Source organism: Oryzias latipes, chromosome 11, assembly GCF_002234675.1.
Source record: "Oryzias latipes chromosome 11, ASM223467v1".
NCBI classification, from domain to species: domain Eukaryota; kingdom Metazoa; phylum Chordata; class Actinopteri; order Beloniformes; family Adrianichthyidae; genus Oryzias; species Oryzias latipes.
The window spans coordinates 24,384,054-24,400,725 of NC_019869.2; the positions used below are offsets into that span (position 1 = coordinate 24,384,054).

Here is a 16,672-nt window from a genome sequence, read left to right on the forward strand (position 1 = left end):
AATCTTATCTAGGTTTTTTATAAGGTGATTTTCTTCACCCGAATTCATGAGTCCCGGATGCTAATAAAGTATGTCTCCTTCATGTGAAGCCTTTTTCGGTTCCTTGTCACTTGGAGAGGCGTGGAGGGTGGGGGTGTTGTCTGGAAAACCTTAGAAGTCACCTCTGCACTGAGAGGAGGTCCAACAAGCATCACGAGGCCCCAGCTGTGTCGGGGCCTCCTCTCCATTTGGGATTGGAAGGTTAGAAAATGTTGCTGGGAGACATGAGCTGAAGCTTCAGTCTGCAGGTGGAAAATGGTCAAATCTGTGCGGGACATGCAGGTGGCCCTCAAAAATATCAGTTTCTAGACTATATGAGACTCTATGAGCCTCTAGAGAAAATATGTTCATGCACTTTTGAGCATGCAGCGGGCGACAGGTCATAGTGAAAACACTTATACAACATGTGAGGGTAAGTAAGGGTGATATAAGTGAGAGGGAGGTGTGTCATAAAGATTTTTCTTTTTTTTAACCCCTTACTAATCCTACCGATTGTGGAAGAGTCCGTGAGTATGTTCACCTGATTAGCCACCTGTGTACCCCGTACAGGTTTGACCATTATTTGCCTGCAGGCGGCCTGTTTCCACCCATGAGGGCAGTTGTGAGTAATGCTTTACTAATGACTAGAGTGTGGCGTAAGAATAGCGCACAACAGCGTCACATGTATGTGATAAGTGCGTGCAGCTGAAGTTAGCCCAAAGAATACCTCACAATGCTGCACGCACAACAACCATATGTTCCATGTTCAACGAGAAACTGTAAGACACACCTGTGTTCCCAGAAGAGCCTTGAACCGGGGGTTTCTCTGTATGACCCAGACAAGCCAAAGACCCACACCAACCATACATGTGTGTTACTCATCAAAATTAATATTGTAATATGAACTAAAAATGAGTTACAAGAAATTAAAAACTTGCTAATGATGGGAAGAAGAGCATTTATGCTTATATGTACTGATGGAAAAATTATTTAAAATCCGAAAAAAATAATCTTTTTTTTTGTCTACATGTTAGTGACCGCATGCTGCTGATTCTGACCTGATACTGTATTTAAAAAGTTCAAAAAGCAGAACACAGACGGCTGTTTTACAGACAATAAGGAAGAAAACCTCCATATAAGACCAGAAGAGGGTGACGCTGATCGAGTGGCTGCAGTTTAGAACCGTGCACATGGTTGGATGAGCACTACATCTCCAGTGACGTGATGTTTACGTAAATTAAAGAAACAATAGAAGGTGCAGCATCTTGATCCTAAACTTTACAGAGTCCCTTCATTAGACGATTTTCTCCTCCAGGCTACTGGAACATCAACATTCTTCACTTTAGGGAAAAATTGTAAAAGGCGTCACGACATAATAGAATGATTTCATAAAGTAGATGAATGCAGCTGAGCATCAGTGACTAGTCCTCACTCACACAGATTACTCTGTGGATGTGGGCAGGTTTTTTAAATAAGTCATAGTAAAGTGGACTGTAGCCAAACAAAGACTGAGTCATGCAGCTCAGCATAAAAGCCATTCTGTTATATTAATGGATGCGTGAAATATTATAGGCCTTTTGAATGAGACCTCAGAGAACAACAGAAACGTAATACACTAATGTATGTATGATGAAAATGTTGTTTACATTGTGGATTGTTTATGATGTGTTTTAATGTTTATCTCCATGTTAACCCTTGTGCTATCCTAGGCACTTTAACATTGGGAGTTGGGTCATCTAGACCCACTAGACAGTGCTCTGAACCTTTTTTCTTCGATGATTTGTGATCTTCACTGGTGTCCATGGATTACATGAAATCTTTCCACCTTTATCCACCTTTGTCATGGTAGGGAGAACACGTCAATGTCAGGATCAGGTCATCTGGACCCCAGTCTTTTAATCCATCATCCAAAATGGCCTGTTTTCACTCAAGGATTGTGCTCCAAAGTACCAAGTCCCTATCATCTTCTCTGGCTTTGCAGCTGAGGGCCATCCCTCTGTTGTCCATCTGTCCTATTATCTTGCCTCTGCCCTCCCAGCTTGACCCCAGCCATGACCGGTCTGGAAGTGGAAGGGGGGTTGTTGGGCTGCTCCTTTGGTGGTAATTTCTCCTTCACTGACTCTAAAGGAAGCAAAAACAGGCAGTGCGACCCCTTGTGCTATCTTAGGCACTTTACCATTGGGAGTTGGGTCATCTAGACCCACTAGACAGTGCGCTGAACCTTTTTTCTTCAATGATTTGTGATCTTCACTGGTGTCCATGGATTACATGAAATCTTTCCACCTTTATCCACCTTTGTCATGGTAGGGAGAACACGTCAATGTAAGGGTGGGGTCATCTAAGATAGCACAAGGGTTAATGACGTTTCTGAGTTTTTAAGCAAAACAAGAACCTAAACCAGGGGTCGGCAACCTTTTTTACTCAAATTGCCATTTCGGACCGCCCCTAATAAAAAAGGAAGCACCCGGAGCCGGAACCCGTTTTGAAATCATTATATATATTATGCATGTATATATTATTCAAAGGTGCTCATCACGTCGATTGCGATCGACCGGTCGATCTTCAATGACATGAGTGTAGATCGCGGGCCAGAAAAGATTAAAAAAAAAAAAAAAGGACTTCTTTAAAATCCACCAAAGTCCTCACTGAGAAGTACGGGACTTGATTGACATGTAGACTGGCCAATCGGACATCGTCTGAAGCATACACCGCTGCAAATGCACATTATGTTCTTCAAAGGATGATACCGCGGCGGCGTGTGGGAGGAGCTACTAGTTCTGGTCTAATTGCTGCATGGAGCAATGTGTTTGTCAACGCATGGTAGAAACTGAGAATGTGGAGAGATCAGGTTTATTATTTTGTAGAGTTCTACTTGGTAATCATGGTTCCATGTTTGGGTTTATAAAATCATCCCAGGGAAAGTCTCTGCTTCAACTCCCGCAGGGAAAGCTGCGTCTCAATCTGACGCCCGTGTTTCCATCTCTCTGACAGAGTTTGAAGCCAAAGCCCCTCCTCCGCCTCTCTACCTGCTTTTCCTCTCTACCTGTTCACCTGTTCATATCCTCTGCAGCTGAGAGTTGGTTTCCCCCGCGCTCCTCAGTGTGTCCTACACAAAGAGCGCAAAATACGATAGTCGGGGCGCTCCAGCGCAGCACAAGGATGAAAGAGCCGGACACAGGTTATAGCGGGGATAGAGCGGGTTAAGAAAATGAATGGAAGAAGGTGGCCCGCTGAAGAAATATTCAATATTGTACACATTTTATTATTGGTCAGAACTATCTTTTATTTAGAAAAATCTTTTATTTTATCAGTCCAGTACGGAAAAAAACATCAACAAAAGCTGTTTTGGGCGGTTTTTGGCTGGGTCTGGCGGTTTTCAGATGATTTTTCGGCTGGAAAACTGTGACTCTGTCTGGCAACGCTGGCGCGAACTCTCAGTCTGTCATCAGCGAGTTGGCCTCTGCCCCGCGGCACGTCAAGTTCCCGGCAGAAGATCGGAGTGTTTATCGAAGCCGCTCTTTATGAAGCTGTTTTTTACGTGGCATGCGCTTCGTGCGGAGCCAGCAGCGCCTTTGAAATGCCATGAAAAATGAACAAACTAAAATAAAATTTAATTATTATAAAAAAACTCATTATTTTCCAAAGTCACAGGGAGCCACAACAGATGGATGAAAGAGCCACATTTGGCTCCGGAGCCATGGGTTGCCGACCCCTGACCTAAACTGTACAGTCGGTAAATTTGCTGTCTGTCAAAACCACAAGATAATTCTGGAAAACTATGTTTGTGTTACAGCAAGTACAGCTGCTGCCATGCTTCACTCCTCATAGCTTTTTTTCACTAAGGCTGTGGAAAAACCACAACACGCACTTGAATCACATCGGACCACAGTCTGCTTTTTGATGTTTTTTGTTTCCGTTCTGTCTCAACTTTCCATCGGAAACCCTTTAGATCACACTTCTGTTTAAGAAGAGGTCACATCAATGAGGTTATAGTCTAAGCAAGTTATGGAGGAGTGAAACAAAAACCACCTTGGTCAACATGATGATAAACGGCCAAGACAACGGAGACAATTTGACTTCCAAGTCATAAACTTGTGAGATGAGATATGGACAAACAGCTCCCCATCCTTAAGAAATGCAAACACTACTTTCAGGGGTCTCTTTCTGCAGACACTTCATCACACCTCCCACAATGCTTTGTTCATGCGTTTGAATGATGACTCAATAGAAGACACAAAAAGAATGTTCTGTTGGGGAACATGCTGCAGAAAAAAGCTGCCATCAAGAACTGAAGACAATCAAATGACTTCTTTAAAACTTTAGCAGCTATTTTTGCTTTTGAAAAGTGGGAAGGAACAAAGACATCATCTGCAGTGCTGTGAAAAATACAAGAATAATTAGCTTGTTATGAAAATTTGTCTTGAACATGTCATAATGCAAACTTTAAGTGAACTTACTATAAAACTGCAGAAACAGGCTGGATTCCTGCCTTAAGCTGTTTCACAAACCTGGTCCTGCATCCCACCCTGCTTATACACACCTGATACCATCAAATGGGTGTTTGATCAGGGTGGGATTAAAACAATGCAAGACGTGTTTCCTGAGGACCTGGGTTATCCCTTGTGCTATCTTAGATGACCCCACCCTTACATTACAAAACACTGACCTAATGGATACAGAGGCAACTTTAACCCTAGTGCTATCCTAGGGACTTTAACATTGGAAGTTGGGTCATCTAGACCCACTACACAGTGCTCTGAACCTTTTTTCTTCAATGATTTGTGATCTTCACTGGTGTCCATGGATTACTTGAAATCTTTCCACCTTTATCCACCTTTGTCATGGTAGGGAGAACACGTCAATGGAAGGATGGGGTCATCTAAGATAGCACAAGGGTTAAGTCCCGCTCCGATCATCTTTTGATCTATTTTCAAAGGGTTCCCAGGGGTCTTTTAAATATAATTATGCAGTTTTTAGACCAAATGAAAACATTAGTGGTGCAACAAAAACGGCGAGAAAAACCACACATACAGTTTTGATCCAGTTTCCAGCTCAGACGAGGAAATGAAGACGTTCGTAGATCTAGTTGTCTACAAGAATCAGAATAGAGTGGAGCAGAGAGCTTGTGGGTCACTGACTAGCATCTAAGTCACACCAACAAGTCTTCACTGGACTGGGTGTTTAAAAACTTCTAACTGGTTAAAAAATCTTGTCAACAATAAATTTCTTTATCAGTTTATCATTTAAAAATAGCAACTTGAGCTGGAAGAAGGACCCTGTACTGCAGAACACCTTCACCCTGCTTCTTGACTGTGGGCAAGTCCTTTAGACCCCAATCAGTAAAATTAGAATGTGTTTACATTTTTATCTCAAAATTTAACTTAGAAGATACTTTAAAAAGTTAATTTTTGACTGATGCTAAATGGTACGACGAGTTTTAGGGCCACCAAAAAAAAAAAAAAAAAGGGCCACCAAAAAAAAAAAAGTAAAATTACGACATTTTATCGTGTATATTTACGAGAAAAAAGTCATAGATTAACAAGGAGAAATCACTGAAGTTGTCCGTTTATCGGAGCATTGCTTGAAGATGAAAGATGTGGAGCCTTTTGTGAAGCTTTATTTTCGGATTATTATAGGTTTAAAACAAAGAGATTCTGAACTTTTGGCGACTCAAAATCAGATTATTTTCAGTGTAGCCGTCTTTCCGAAGTTCAGTTTCAGTAAAGCGGAGTTTCATATGTAAAATAAGGAGCTCAGAGACACGTTTGGGTGCAGAGGATCGTTGCAGCTTTTATTCTCCTTTTCATTCACATAACCTGAAGTTCATTTGTCACCTTACGTCATGAACCTGTCATCAGATCCGAACACCAATGCGGAAGTAAACGTCCCGTTATATCATCAAACAACAAAGAGGAATGAAAATAGTCTGTTATATTAGCATTAGAACATTGAAAATGCCAAAAAAAGTGATCCTCCTCCTCAGACGGAAGCGTCACACAAACGTAGAGATCTTGTTTTTGGTGGAGGAAGAAAGGATTCAAGTGGAAAGCTGCAGGGACACGGATGGCTTCATCGGGCTGCAGGGATCCTGCAAACCAACCATCAATAAATAAAACTTTAATAAATTGTAAATCAAACAAATGAGCTTCCAGATATTTGGAACGTTCAAGCTCATTCAGCTCACCTGTTCAACTGAGTTTAGTTGGTCTGCTCTGTTGCTGCGCGGCGTTCACCTGCTGCTCTGCATGCTCACTTCCACTTAATATCGTAAATTTACGAGTTTTTTCTCATAAATTAACGAGTTTTATCTCCTAAATTTACAAGATGAAAACTCGTAATTTTACTTTTTTTTTTTTTTTTTTGGTGGCCCCAATACTCCGTCATAAAATGGAGTATTCTTATAGCGCTTTTCTACCTTCTTTCGAAAGGCCCAAGTGGCTTTACAGTCACAGACCCATTAACACATTCACACACACATTCACATTCACACACTGGTGGAGGCTACGCTGCCAAACACTGGCACCAACCTTCCACCAGAGGCAAGGTGGGGTTCAGTGCCTTGCCCAAAGACATTTCCAAACATGGGCAGACATTGAGACATTTCTTGAACTGAACACATTCAGGTCAGATTCAATCTGATTTCAAAGTCAAATGAAGCAAACACTGGCTAACGAACTACAGCAATTTTTAAGTGCTTCTCACTGAGCCCATTTACACCCTAAAGATCTGGTTAATACCTAATTAGTTTTTGGATTTTCAAGTACCCGTGTTACAAAATCTAATTTTCTTTAAAAAAAATTTGATTATTATAGTTAACCCTATTAACCTGACATTAGCCTGATGAGGTTTTCTGGCATGTATCCACTTTATAGCACGTTCCATATTTTTCATCTGCACACGTAATAATGAAAACCATTTCCTGCTACCTTCGGTGCTGCCATGTTTACCAAGATCAGACCAACACACGTTTTGGAAAATTACACATTTTTTGAAACACACACATTGCAAACATTCAATCTCTAAGGCAAACCAGAGAATAGAGGCAAAAATTTAAGAGCAGGGTTTTTTGATTGATATTTTTATTATCTGTTTAATAATTGGGAGGTTATCTAATTCTGTAAGCATGTAACCCTTGTGCAATCCTAGGCACTTTAACATTGGGAGTTGGGTCATCTAGACCCACTAGACAGTGCTTTGATCCTTTTTTCTTCAATGATTTGTGATCTTCACTGGTGTCCATGGATTACATGAAATCTTTCCACCTTTATCCACCTTTATCATGGTAGGTAGAACACGTCAATGTGAGGGGGGGTTATCTAAGATAGCACAAGGGTTAAACAGGTACGTTGTGCTGGTGTTGCCTTAAGGAGTAACAATATGGCAAAGACAAAGGACTGCAGGGCAGTGGTCCAAACAAAATAAGGATCCTTCCATTTTCTGAAAAAGACGACAACAAAAGAAAATTCAATCATATATACATGGAAGAAAGAATACTATACCAAAGGTACAACTCAACTGGGCTCCATAATCCAAAGCAAACTGCTTTCATCGTTTCTCTTTGAACCCTTGGAAGTTCTGGAGAAATGTTTATATGTAAAACAGCTTGCAGGGTTCACAAAGTGATGTTAGTTTTACCTAAAAGTTACACAACAATGCTATCCCGTCTGTGTCAATTCATATTCATTCAGCAAGATTCCATCATAAGTGAGAAAGCAGTCAGCTGGACTTGTTTTTAGTGTAGAAAACATTTCACATTTTCTCTGAGACTTTTTCAGTTCGGGGGGGGCTTCCTGGAGCGTGGGGGCAGGTCATCCTTGGGGGGCCCTGACTGGTGCCTCGGGCTGGGGCGGGGGGATGCTCAGGACCCCTGGGTAGTGGTGAGCCGCTTGTCTGGGGCTTGGTGTGCCCCCCTGGGGCGGGGCCCCTCGTTTCTCTATCTGCTGTACTGTACGGGTGTTGGGGGTCCCGGCTGCCGCTGCTGCTGCGGTGGGGGCCTTGGTGGGGGGGGCGGCTGGGTTCTCTCCCTCTTTTTACATTCCACCATCCACCCCAGAAAAACATAAACACTCACTCGAGCACAGGTGCTATCTCACCTTTGCACAAACAGTTTGCTTGACTGGATGAAATGTTTCACATGTGTTAGTCTGAATAAGTATGCGGGTGTGAATGTTAGTGTTAGTATGTCCATGTAGACTTGTTTGTGTGTGAACACTTTTGGAGCCAACAGGTGTGTTTGTAACGTCTGTGTGTGTGTGTGGACAGGCCCCGCCCATTTTGGATTTTTCATGCATCTTAACCTGTCAGTTGTGATTATAAACATGAATAAAGTTTAGCTGAAATTACAAAAGGGGTTTATTTAAATATACACCTGGTGTATCATAAGATTCATAACCCCTGTTGTAAAAGTAAAATATGTCCAACACAAGAGGCCTTCAGCTCTCATCTGTTTGCTCAGCTGTTGGACAGGACCAGTTAAAAAAAGAAAAAGAAAACATGAAATGGACAAAAAACGAGGATTATCAAGATGTTTAAAAAGGAATCAGATCAAGAATGGTTCTTCTGACCAATAGAATGACCAACAGCTGTTTATTTCTCTATAGAAGTCTATGGGATTTTGGCTTCTTGGAGTCGGCAGGTACTTCCTGTTTGGAATGCCAGGGTCACTCAGTCCTGTTCTCATAGAGAGTCAATGGTTTCCAGAGTCAGTTGTAGACAGATGAGTCCAGATTTTCTATTGAGTGAAGGTTTGTCTTTCTATTAAAATGTGGTTCTTTTACACGTTGCTGAAACCATCCTTTGTCTCTGGCTGAGATACGAACTTCATTTTCCTCAGTTGAGTGGTTTGTTTCCCTCAGGTGGAGGTGATCTCCACGATCTGCTCCAGTAGAGTTGGTGCTGCGATGTCTCCAACGTAACAGTTGATGGAGTAAACCAGTTTCAGAGTAGAGGTGTCTCAGAGGTCTTTCATGAAAGAAAAACAAGTCTAGCTAACTGTTTATTAACCACTGCTTTGCTGGAATAATGCTCCATTTCTAGTACATTTACAAATCTTTCCCCACAGATCTATATCTCTGTATATGAATACAATAAAGGGTGTCCTTTCTAACAACAGAAGATATCTGACATCAGCAGAGAAGGGGCATCACCTGAAACTGGTCGTTAGAAAACGAAGTATTCGTTTACATGAAAGGTTTTAAAATGAGCAAAATGAACGCTGGTTTAAGGAGATCCTAGATTAAACTGAGTGCCCTTTATATAACCATGTGTTCATGTAGAATCTCAGAACATGTTGATCTTTGACAGAAGTAAAATGAAAAAGATCTTTTCAAGGAAAATCCGCCTGAATTATACATTTCCAGAAATTTCTTCAGAGCTTCACACATTAAGTCTGCGCGAGGGCATGCAAGTCAAATTTATGCGATCAATATTCTGACGTTTTTTTTTCCCCTCTTTTGCCCGGACTCTTTATTTTTACAGTAGATTCTTTTTTAGCTTGTGGGGCAGCTAGATTTAGAACAGACACACTTTCTTCTTCTTCTTTCCTAAATGTTTTCCGAGTACTTTGTTCTATTTGGTGTTTTTCTGAAATGGCAGAACATCTCAGAGGCTTTCTTTATAAAGAATCGTGTTTTCTCTCCTACACTGCACAAACAGTGCCGTTCACCTGCGCACAGACGAGCACCAAAGCAGCTGAGCATCGCAAAGCTCTGCACAGAGAAGCAAATATGTCTGTTCCTAGGACAACAGCCCATAATAGAGACATTATAGCAGAGCAAACAGATTACACAGTTCAGTGCAGGAGCAGATACCACTCATCTCATCAGTGACATCAAAGGCAACATTTCACAAGCGAAAACAAAGGCTTGTTTTTATAATAACATACAGTTTCCACTCAAAGTAATTTCATTTTACAGTTATATTTATCTCTGATGGGAAGAGGTGAAGAGGTGCAGAAGAAATAAAGGTTTTATGTTTGAGGCATCAGCGTCTGACAGAACCAAGGCGGAAGTTTACGCCATCCACGACGTTACCAAAGAAATTTCACCTCTCATTTGCGCTGCAGGTCAAAAAATCCTGGAAACCTAAAGGAATTTAGGTTTTTCGTCTTGGAAAAGGACGTCAGCGATGCAGCACGAGTGCTTTAAGGAGCTGGATCTGTTCATTTTCTAAGTCTCCTGGCCAGTTTTATCTCTGACAAACAAGGGCTTTAGACCTTTGACATAGATAGGACAATTATCTGTCTATTTCCAAACGTTTGGAGGCTTTTACACACAGTGAAGCTGCTTCTGACAGCTGCTGAACTGATTACTATGAGGCTCTGCAGTTGCATAAGGAGAAGTCTGCTGAAAAAGATCATTAAAATAACTGCAGACGACTGAGCTCACCATATTCTTAGTGTTCACACGTTTGAGTCGTGTTGCAAATCAAGTGAAAGCTGTTACCTCTTCACAGCTGCCACTGTCATCCATTATGTCCTCATTACTTGCCAGGAATAGATTTAAGCAATAAAAAAAAAATCAACATTAATTAATTTGTTAATTTGGAAAGAAGACAGATGGTTGGTTAAACCAATCAGTCCTTCCGACTAATTAAACTTCACTTTTGGTTTGTCCAAAAGCGTTTCTCACCAGGTCTCCCATGAAAAATTTACTTTATTTTTTAAATACTGTGTGTTACCCATGAAACCAGGGGAACACTAAGGAGAAGGTAACGCCACCGATAATCACAGATTGCATTATAATTATGTGGTTTTGTATTTCCTGCTGTATTTTTTTCTGAACTGCAGAGGAGGCAGAAACACTCTTATGTTGGCTAGTATGACACAATTTAATTCAGATTTACAGATTCAGATTGACCTTATCGTCCCTGGTGGGAAATTGTGTAATGCAGTTACAGTGCCTGCATCAACCACAATGTAGGATGAAGGGACTCAAACATGCTCAGACAGTTGCAGTTGTTGGTCTAAATTTAGACAGAGGAGCAAAGTTGAGAGTAAATAAGCTGAAATGTCTTTATGCAACACAACACAACAAAACACAGACAATGCAATATTCGACTTTTTTGTTATCTCAAACCCAAAACAGAGCTAAATTTTGTTGTCACGATCACTTTTTTCTGTGCTCAGCGAATTCATAATAGGAACTTTCTCTAGGGACTGATCCAAATTTCTCCCATCATGTCTGATAATTCAAGTTCGAGATTTTTCTGCCCAGTTTTTCACAATAAAACACTGACACAGCAAGAATGCAAGCAGGAATATGTTCTTGGCACACTTTGGGCCCCTTAGTACCAATTGAGCATGGTTCCAACACCACAGTCTACCTGAGTTTTGTTGCTGACCATGTCCATCCCTTTCTGACCACAGTGTACCATCTTCTGATAGCTACTTCCAGCAGGATGAGGCTCCATGTCATAAAGCTGGAATCATCTCAGACTGGTTTCTAGAACATGACAATGAGTTCTCTGGACTCAAACTGCCTCCACAGTCACCAGATCTCAACCTAATAGATCACTTTTGGATGTGGTGGAACGGGAGATTGACATCATGGATGTACAGCAGACAAATCTGCAGCAACTGTGTGATGCTGTCATGGCAATATAGACCAAACTCTGAGGAATGTTTCCAGAACCTTGTTTGAATCTACCAAGGATTAAGACATCACAGTAAACCCTTGTTTTTCGCGGGGTTACGTTAAAAAAAGAACCCGTGATAGGCAAAATCCGTGAAGTAGAAACCTTTATTATTTTTTACAATTATAATACAATTAAATACTCTGTTATACATTGAAAAGAAAGAAAAAAACATTTTAAAGGCTCAAGCATTTGTTTCACAAGTAAAAATACTTTAGAAACGTTTTTTTCAACAAATGACTTCAAATACTTAATCCACAGAGCTAAAGCAGACTCCATCCTTACCATGGTCTTGTTGCAGACAGTTGCAACCCTTTTTGCATCCTTCTTAAAACTTATTGCTGCTGTCGTGTGAATGTGAATGTGTGGTTCAGGGTGTACCCTACCTCTGGCCAACAGTAGCTGAGATAGGCTCCAGCACCCATGTGACCCCAAAAGGGATTTAAAAGGTTCTGAGGATGGATGGATTTTATGGTATGGTTACATGGAAAATTGTTTCACCGTTTGTTCCTCACTTATAAGAACATGATTAGTTGTAACGAATTGATAACTTTAAACTGTTTGAATTTCATTGCAGAAAAACATGGTTAAAGATATTTTTAAATGAGAAACACAGGGATCTGGTTCTGCCAGTCCATTGCAGGACTCAAAACAGTTCGTGTAACCCTTGTGCTATCGTAGGCACTTTAACATTGGGAGTTGGGTCATCTAGACCCACTAGACAGTGCGCTGAACCTTTTTTCTTCAATGGTTTGTGATCTTCACTGTTGTCCATGGATTACATGAAATCTTTCCACCTTTATCCACCTTTGTCATGGTAGGGAGAACACGTCAGTGGAAGGGTGGGGTCATCTAAGATAGCACAAGGGGTATAGTGATATCCCTTCAAGAGATGTTTACTCTATGATGTGGAATTGTTGTTAATTAATTGTCGCCAAAAAAGCTTTCAAGTTTATGTAGTTCCAAAAGACTGTTTTTTGGTGTTACTATAAGCTTAATTGAATGGGTATTTGGAATAGACATGTTGGAGTTGGTGTGGAATTTTACTGGTGTGAACTAACTCATTGTTTCAGCAGATTTTCAGCATCAAACCAGGTTTACAATTTTAGGGTTAACTTGGACTCCTGTAATAAACTTCAGTAAGTTAGACAGAACATTAATCTAGCCACAGGGGTAGCAAGCCAGTTGCCTCTGTGCCGGTCCCAAGCCCGGATAAATAGAGAGGGTTGCGTCAGGAAGGGCATCCGGCGTAAAAATTGCCAAAATAACCATGCGAATCATCTACAACACTTTAGACATACCGGATCGGTCGGGGCCCGGGTTAACAACGACCGCCACCGATGCTGTTAACCTACAGGGTGTCGGTGGAAATTTGACTACTGTTGGTCGAAGAAAGAGGGGAGGCAGAAGGGTCCGTGGCCAGAGAGAGAAGGGAAAAGGCAGGAACATAGGTTTGAGAATAGGGACTCTTAACATTGGTACAATGACAGGGAAAGGCAGAGAGCTGGCAGACATGATGGAGAGAAGGAAGGACGTGCAACAGATAAGGGTGATTAAGGACAGAGATGGAAAGGTGCTAACAACCCAGGAGAGTGTACAGAAAAGATGGAAGGAGTATTTTGAGGAGCTGATGAAGGAGGAAAATGACAGGGAAAGAAGGGAGGAAGATGTGGTTGTTGTGGAGCAGGAAGTAGCAGAGATTGGAAAGGATGAGGTTAGGAAGGCTCTGAAAAGGATGAAGAGCGGAAAGGCTGTTGGTCCTGATGACCTACCTGTGCAGGTATGGAAGTGCTTAGGAGAGACAGCAGTGGAATTTCTAACGAGGTTGTTCAATAGGATTCTAGAGAGTGAGAAGATGCCTGAGGAATGGAGGAGAAGCGTTCTGGTCCCGATCTTTAAGAACAAGGGTGACACGCAGAACTGCAGCAACTATAGAGGAATAAAGTTGATGAGCCACACAATGAAGCTGTGGGAAAGAGTAGTGGAAGCCAGGCTTAGGAAGAAGGTGGAGATTTGTGAGCAGCAGTATGGTTTCATGCCCCGTAAGAGCACCACTGATGCCATTTTTGCTTTGAGAATGTTGATGGAAAAGTACAGAGATGGTCAGAAGGAGCTGCATTGTGTGTTCGTAGATTTAGAGAAGGCGTATGACAGGGTGCCGAGGGAGGAGCTGTGGTACTGTATGAGGTCGTCTGGAGTGGCAGAGAAGTATGTCAGAGTAGTTCAGGACATGTATGAGAGAAGTATGACGGTGGTGAGATGTGCTGTAGGTCAGACAGAGGAGTTCAAGGTGGAGGTGGGACTACACCAAGGATCAGCTTTGAGTCCTTTTATGTTTGCTATGCTGATGGACAGGCTGACAGACGAGGTAAGACAGGAATCTCCCTGGACAATGATGTTTGCGGATGACATCGTAATTTGCAGTGAGAGTAGAGAGCAGGTGGAGGAACAGCTAGAGAGGTGGAGGTTTGCTCTGGAAAGAAGAGGCATGAAGGTCAGTCGTAGTAAGACAGAATACATGTGTCTGAACGAGAGGGATCAAGGTAGAAGCGTTAGGTTACAGGGGGCTGAGGTGGGGAAGGTGCAGGAGTTTAATTACTTGGGGTCAACAGTTCAGTGTGATGGGGAGTGTGGAAAAGAGGTGAAGAGGCGAGTGCAGGCAGGTTGGAGCGGGTGGAGGAAAGTGTCAGGAGTGTTGTGTGACAGAAGAGTGTCAGCAAGACTCAAAGGAAAGGTGTACAAGACAGTGGTGAGACCAGCTCTGCTCTATGGGTTAGAGACGGTAGCAGTGAGACAGAGACAAGAAGATGATTTGGAGGTAGCGGAGATGAAGATGTTGAGGTTCTCCTTAGGAGTGACCAGGTTAGACAGGATAAGGAACGAATACATCAGAGGGACGGCTCATGTTGCCTGTATTAGCGACAAAGTCAGAGAAGCCAGACTGAGATGGTTTGGACATGTTCAGAGGAGGGATAGTGGATATATTGGTAGAAGGATGTTGGAGATGGAGCTGCCTGGCAGGAGGGCAAGAGGACGGCCAAAGAGGAGATATATGGATGTCTTAACAGAGGACATGAAGTTGGCTGATGTTAGGGTAGAAGATGTCCATGATAGAGTGAGGTGGAAAAGGATGATTCGCTGTGGCGACCCCTGATGGGAAAAGCCGAAAGAGAAAGAAGAAGAAGTTAGACAGAACATTAAAACTCAAAGGTTTACAGAGTGTTTTTGATAAATGCATTACAGTTAAGACTAATTAATGGAACCTTAAAAACAAAATTTCATCTTAGTCTGATTTAAAGAAAGTTACGTTTCTTTACTCAAAATTTTAACCTTTTTCCTTCACTACTGAATCAATGTGACAATCGAGAAACTATGTTCTTCCACTTTAAAAAAAAATTAAAAAATTAAAAACATATACGAGATTTTCTTTTGTTGCCTAAAACTTTTCTGGCTTTAATAATTAATTAAATATCTCAGTTGTCAGCTGAAAAATACATTTTAATTATTTTCTGTGCTTGTTTCTCTTGACCATGGTGGAAAATGTCAAAGGTTAATGATTTGAGGAACAGCGTTTGGATCTTTTCCATGAAGTTTTGTGAATAATGAAACAATGGGAACAATCACTATAACTTTTTAAAGTACAACTTTAGGAATATTATAAACAAAAATGCACAAATGATACGTTAGATAAGTTCAGTTTCATGAAAGAACTTAACTTCAGCTGCTACTAAAAGTTTTCACGTTTAAAGTCAAACTCCCAGAAGAGTATGCATATTATTTTACTTCATATTAACCCTTGTCCTATCCTATGGGGTCCAGATGACCCGATCCTTACATTGACGTGTTCTCCCTACCATGACAAAGGTGGATACAGGTGGAAAGATTTCATGTAATCCATGGACACCAGTGAAGATCACAAATCATTGAAGAAAAAAGGTTCAGAGCACTGTCTAGTGGGTCTAGATGACCCAACTCCCAATGTTAAAGTGCCTAGGACAGCACAAGGGTTAATCAGATTAGGGGCTACTTGTCTGAAGCACACCTTTATTTTTTGATTTGATTGTGAGTGTTGTGTTATAACTTTTTTTTATGTCTGGTTACAATAAAGATTTTTTCATTCAGACTCGACTTTTCTCTCTGAGACTTACTGTAAAATTGTACTTCAAGGACCCAAAAGATGTTTGCTCTGCTGCAGAGCTGCAGAAACAGAGAAGTGTTTCTGTGGTGGATGTTAAACCACCAGCAGACTCACAACATTTGCATAAAATGACAAAAGCTCAGTGCAAAACTTTAGTAGGTCCCAAAAGATACACAGGAAAAAAAACAATATTTTGCATTAAAAAAATGACATGTAGCGTAGGTCAAGTGTTGTGGTTTTAGAACATTTAAAATAATAAAATCTTTGAGTGTGTTTACAGTTTAGTTCAGTAGTTTTGCAGTTTCCTAAATCAGATCATATCGAGCTGTCTTCTTGTTTGCATAGCATAACTGAGCGTATGCTTGAGTGGGTGGATGGAAGGCCAAATGGGAAATGCCAGAATCAATATTTAAGAATTCAGAACACAGAACTTATTTGGAATGGATGAATAAATAAAAACACTTGTTTTAAATCACATTGGAGAACAGCAAAAATGCAAACTTTTCTTTATGGAGGCAGTTCTGCCAGCTGATGGTGGGTGTTTGTGATTCTGGGGCTGAATGCAGGCAGAAAGGATCTGTGGAAGACAAAAGATGGTCACTACGAGCCTTTATTCTACAGCCTACAAACTGAGGATCAGACAGATTCATTCCTGCTCTCATTTCTGAAGAAACAGCCACATTTACGATGGAACTGTGCTCACAGTAAAATCATCTACGACCTGTCGGAAAATTGATGTGCCTGAAATCTGTTGTTTGCCACACAGGTTTATTTTCAAAAGTGTTTGCTGTGAGTCAGCAGCTCCTGGTCTTAAGATAAAGTGTAATTAGGCTAAAAGCTTCACTGGCTTCCCCATGACTCTTTTTCAATCCCTCCTCCAGCCCC

The 16,672-nt window shown here is 41.3% G+C and overlaps 1 protein-coding gene across 1 annotated transcript in view; it reads left to right on the plus strand.

Annotated features, from left to right (window-relative positions):
* The window catches only part of kcnk9 (potassium two pore domain channel subfamily K member 9), a 57,856-nt gene that overhangs the window by 38,601 nt on the left and 2,583 nt on the right, over positions 1-16,672 (plus strand). The window lies entirely within an intron of this gene.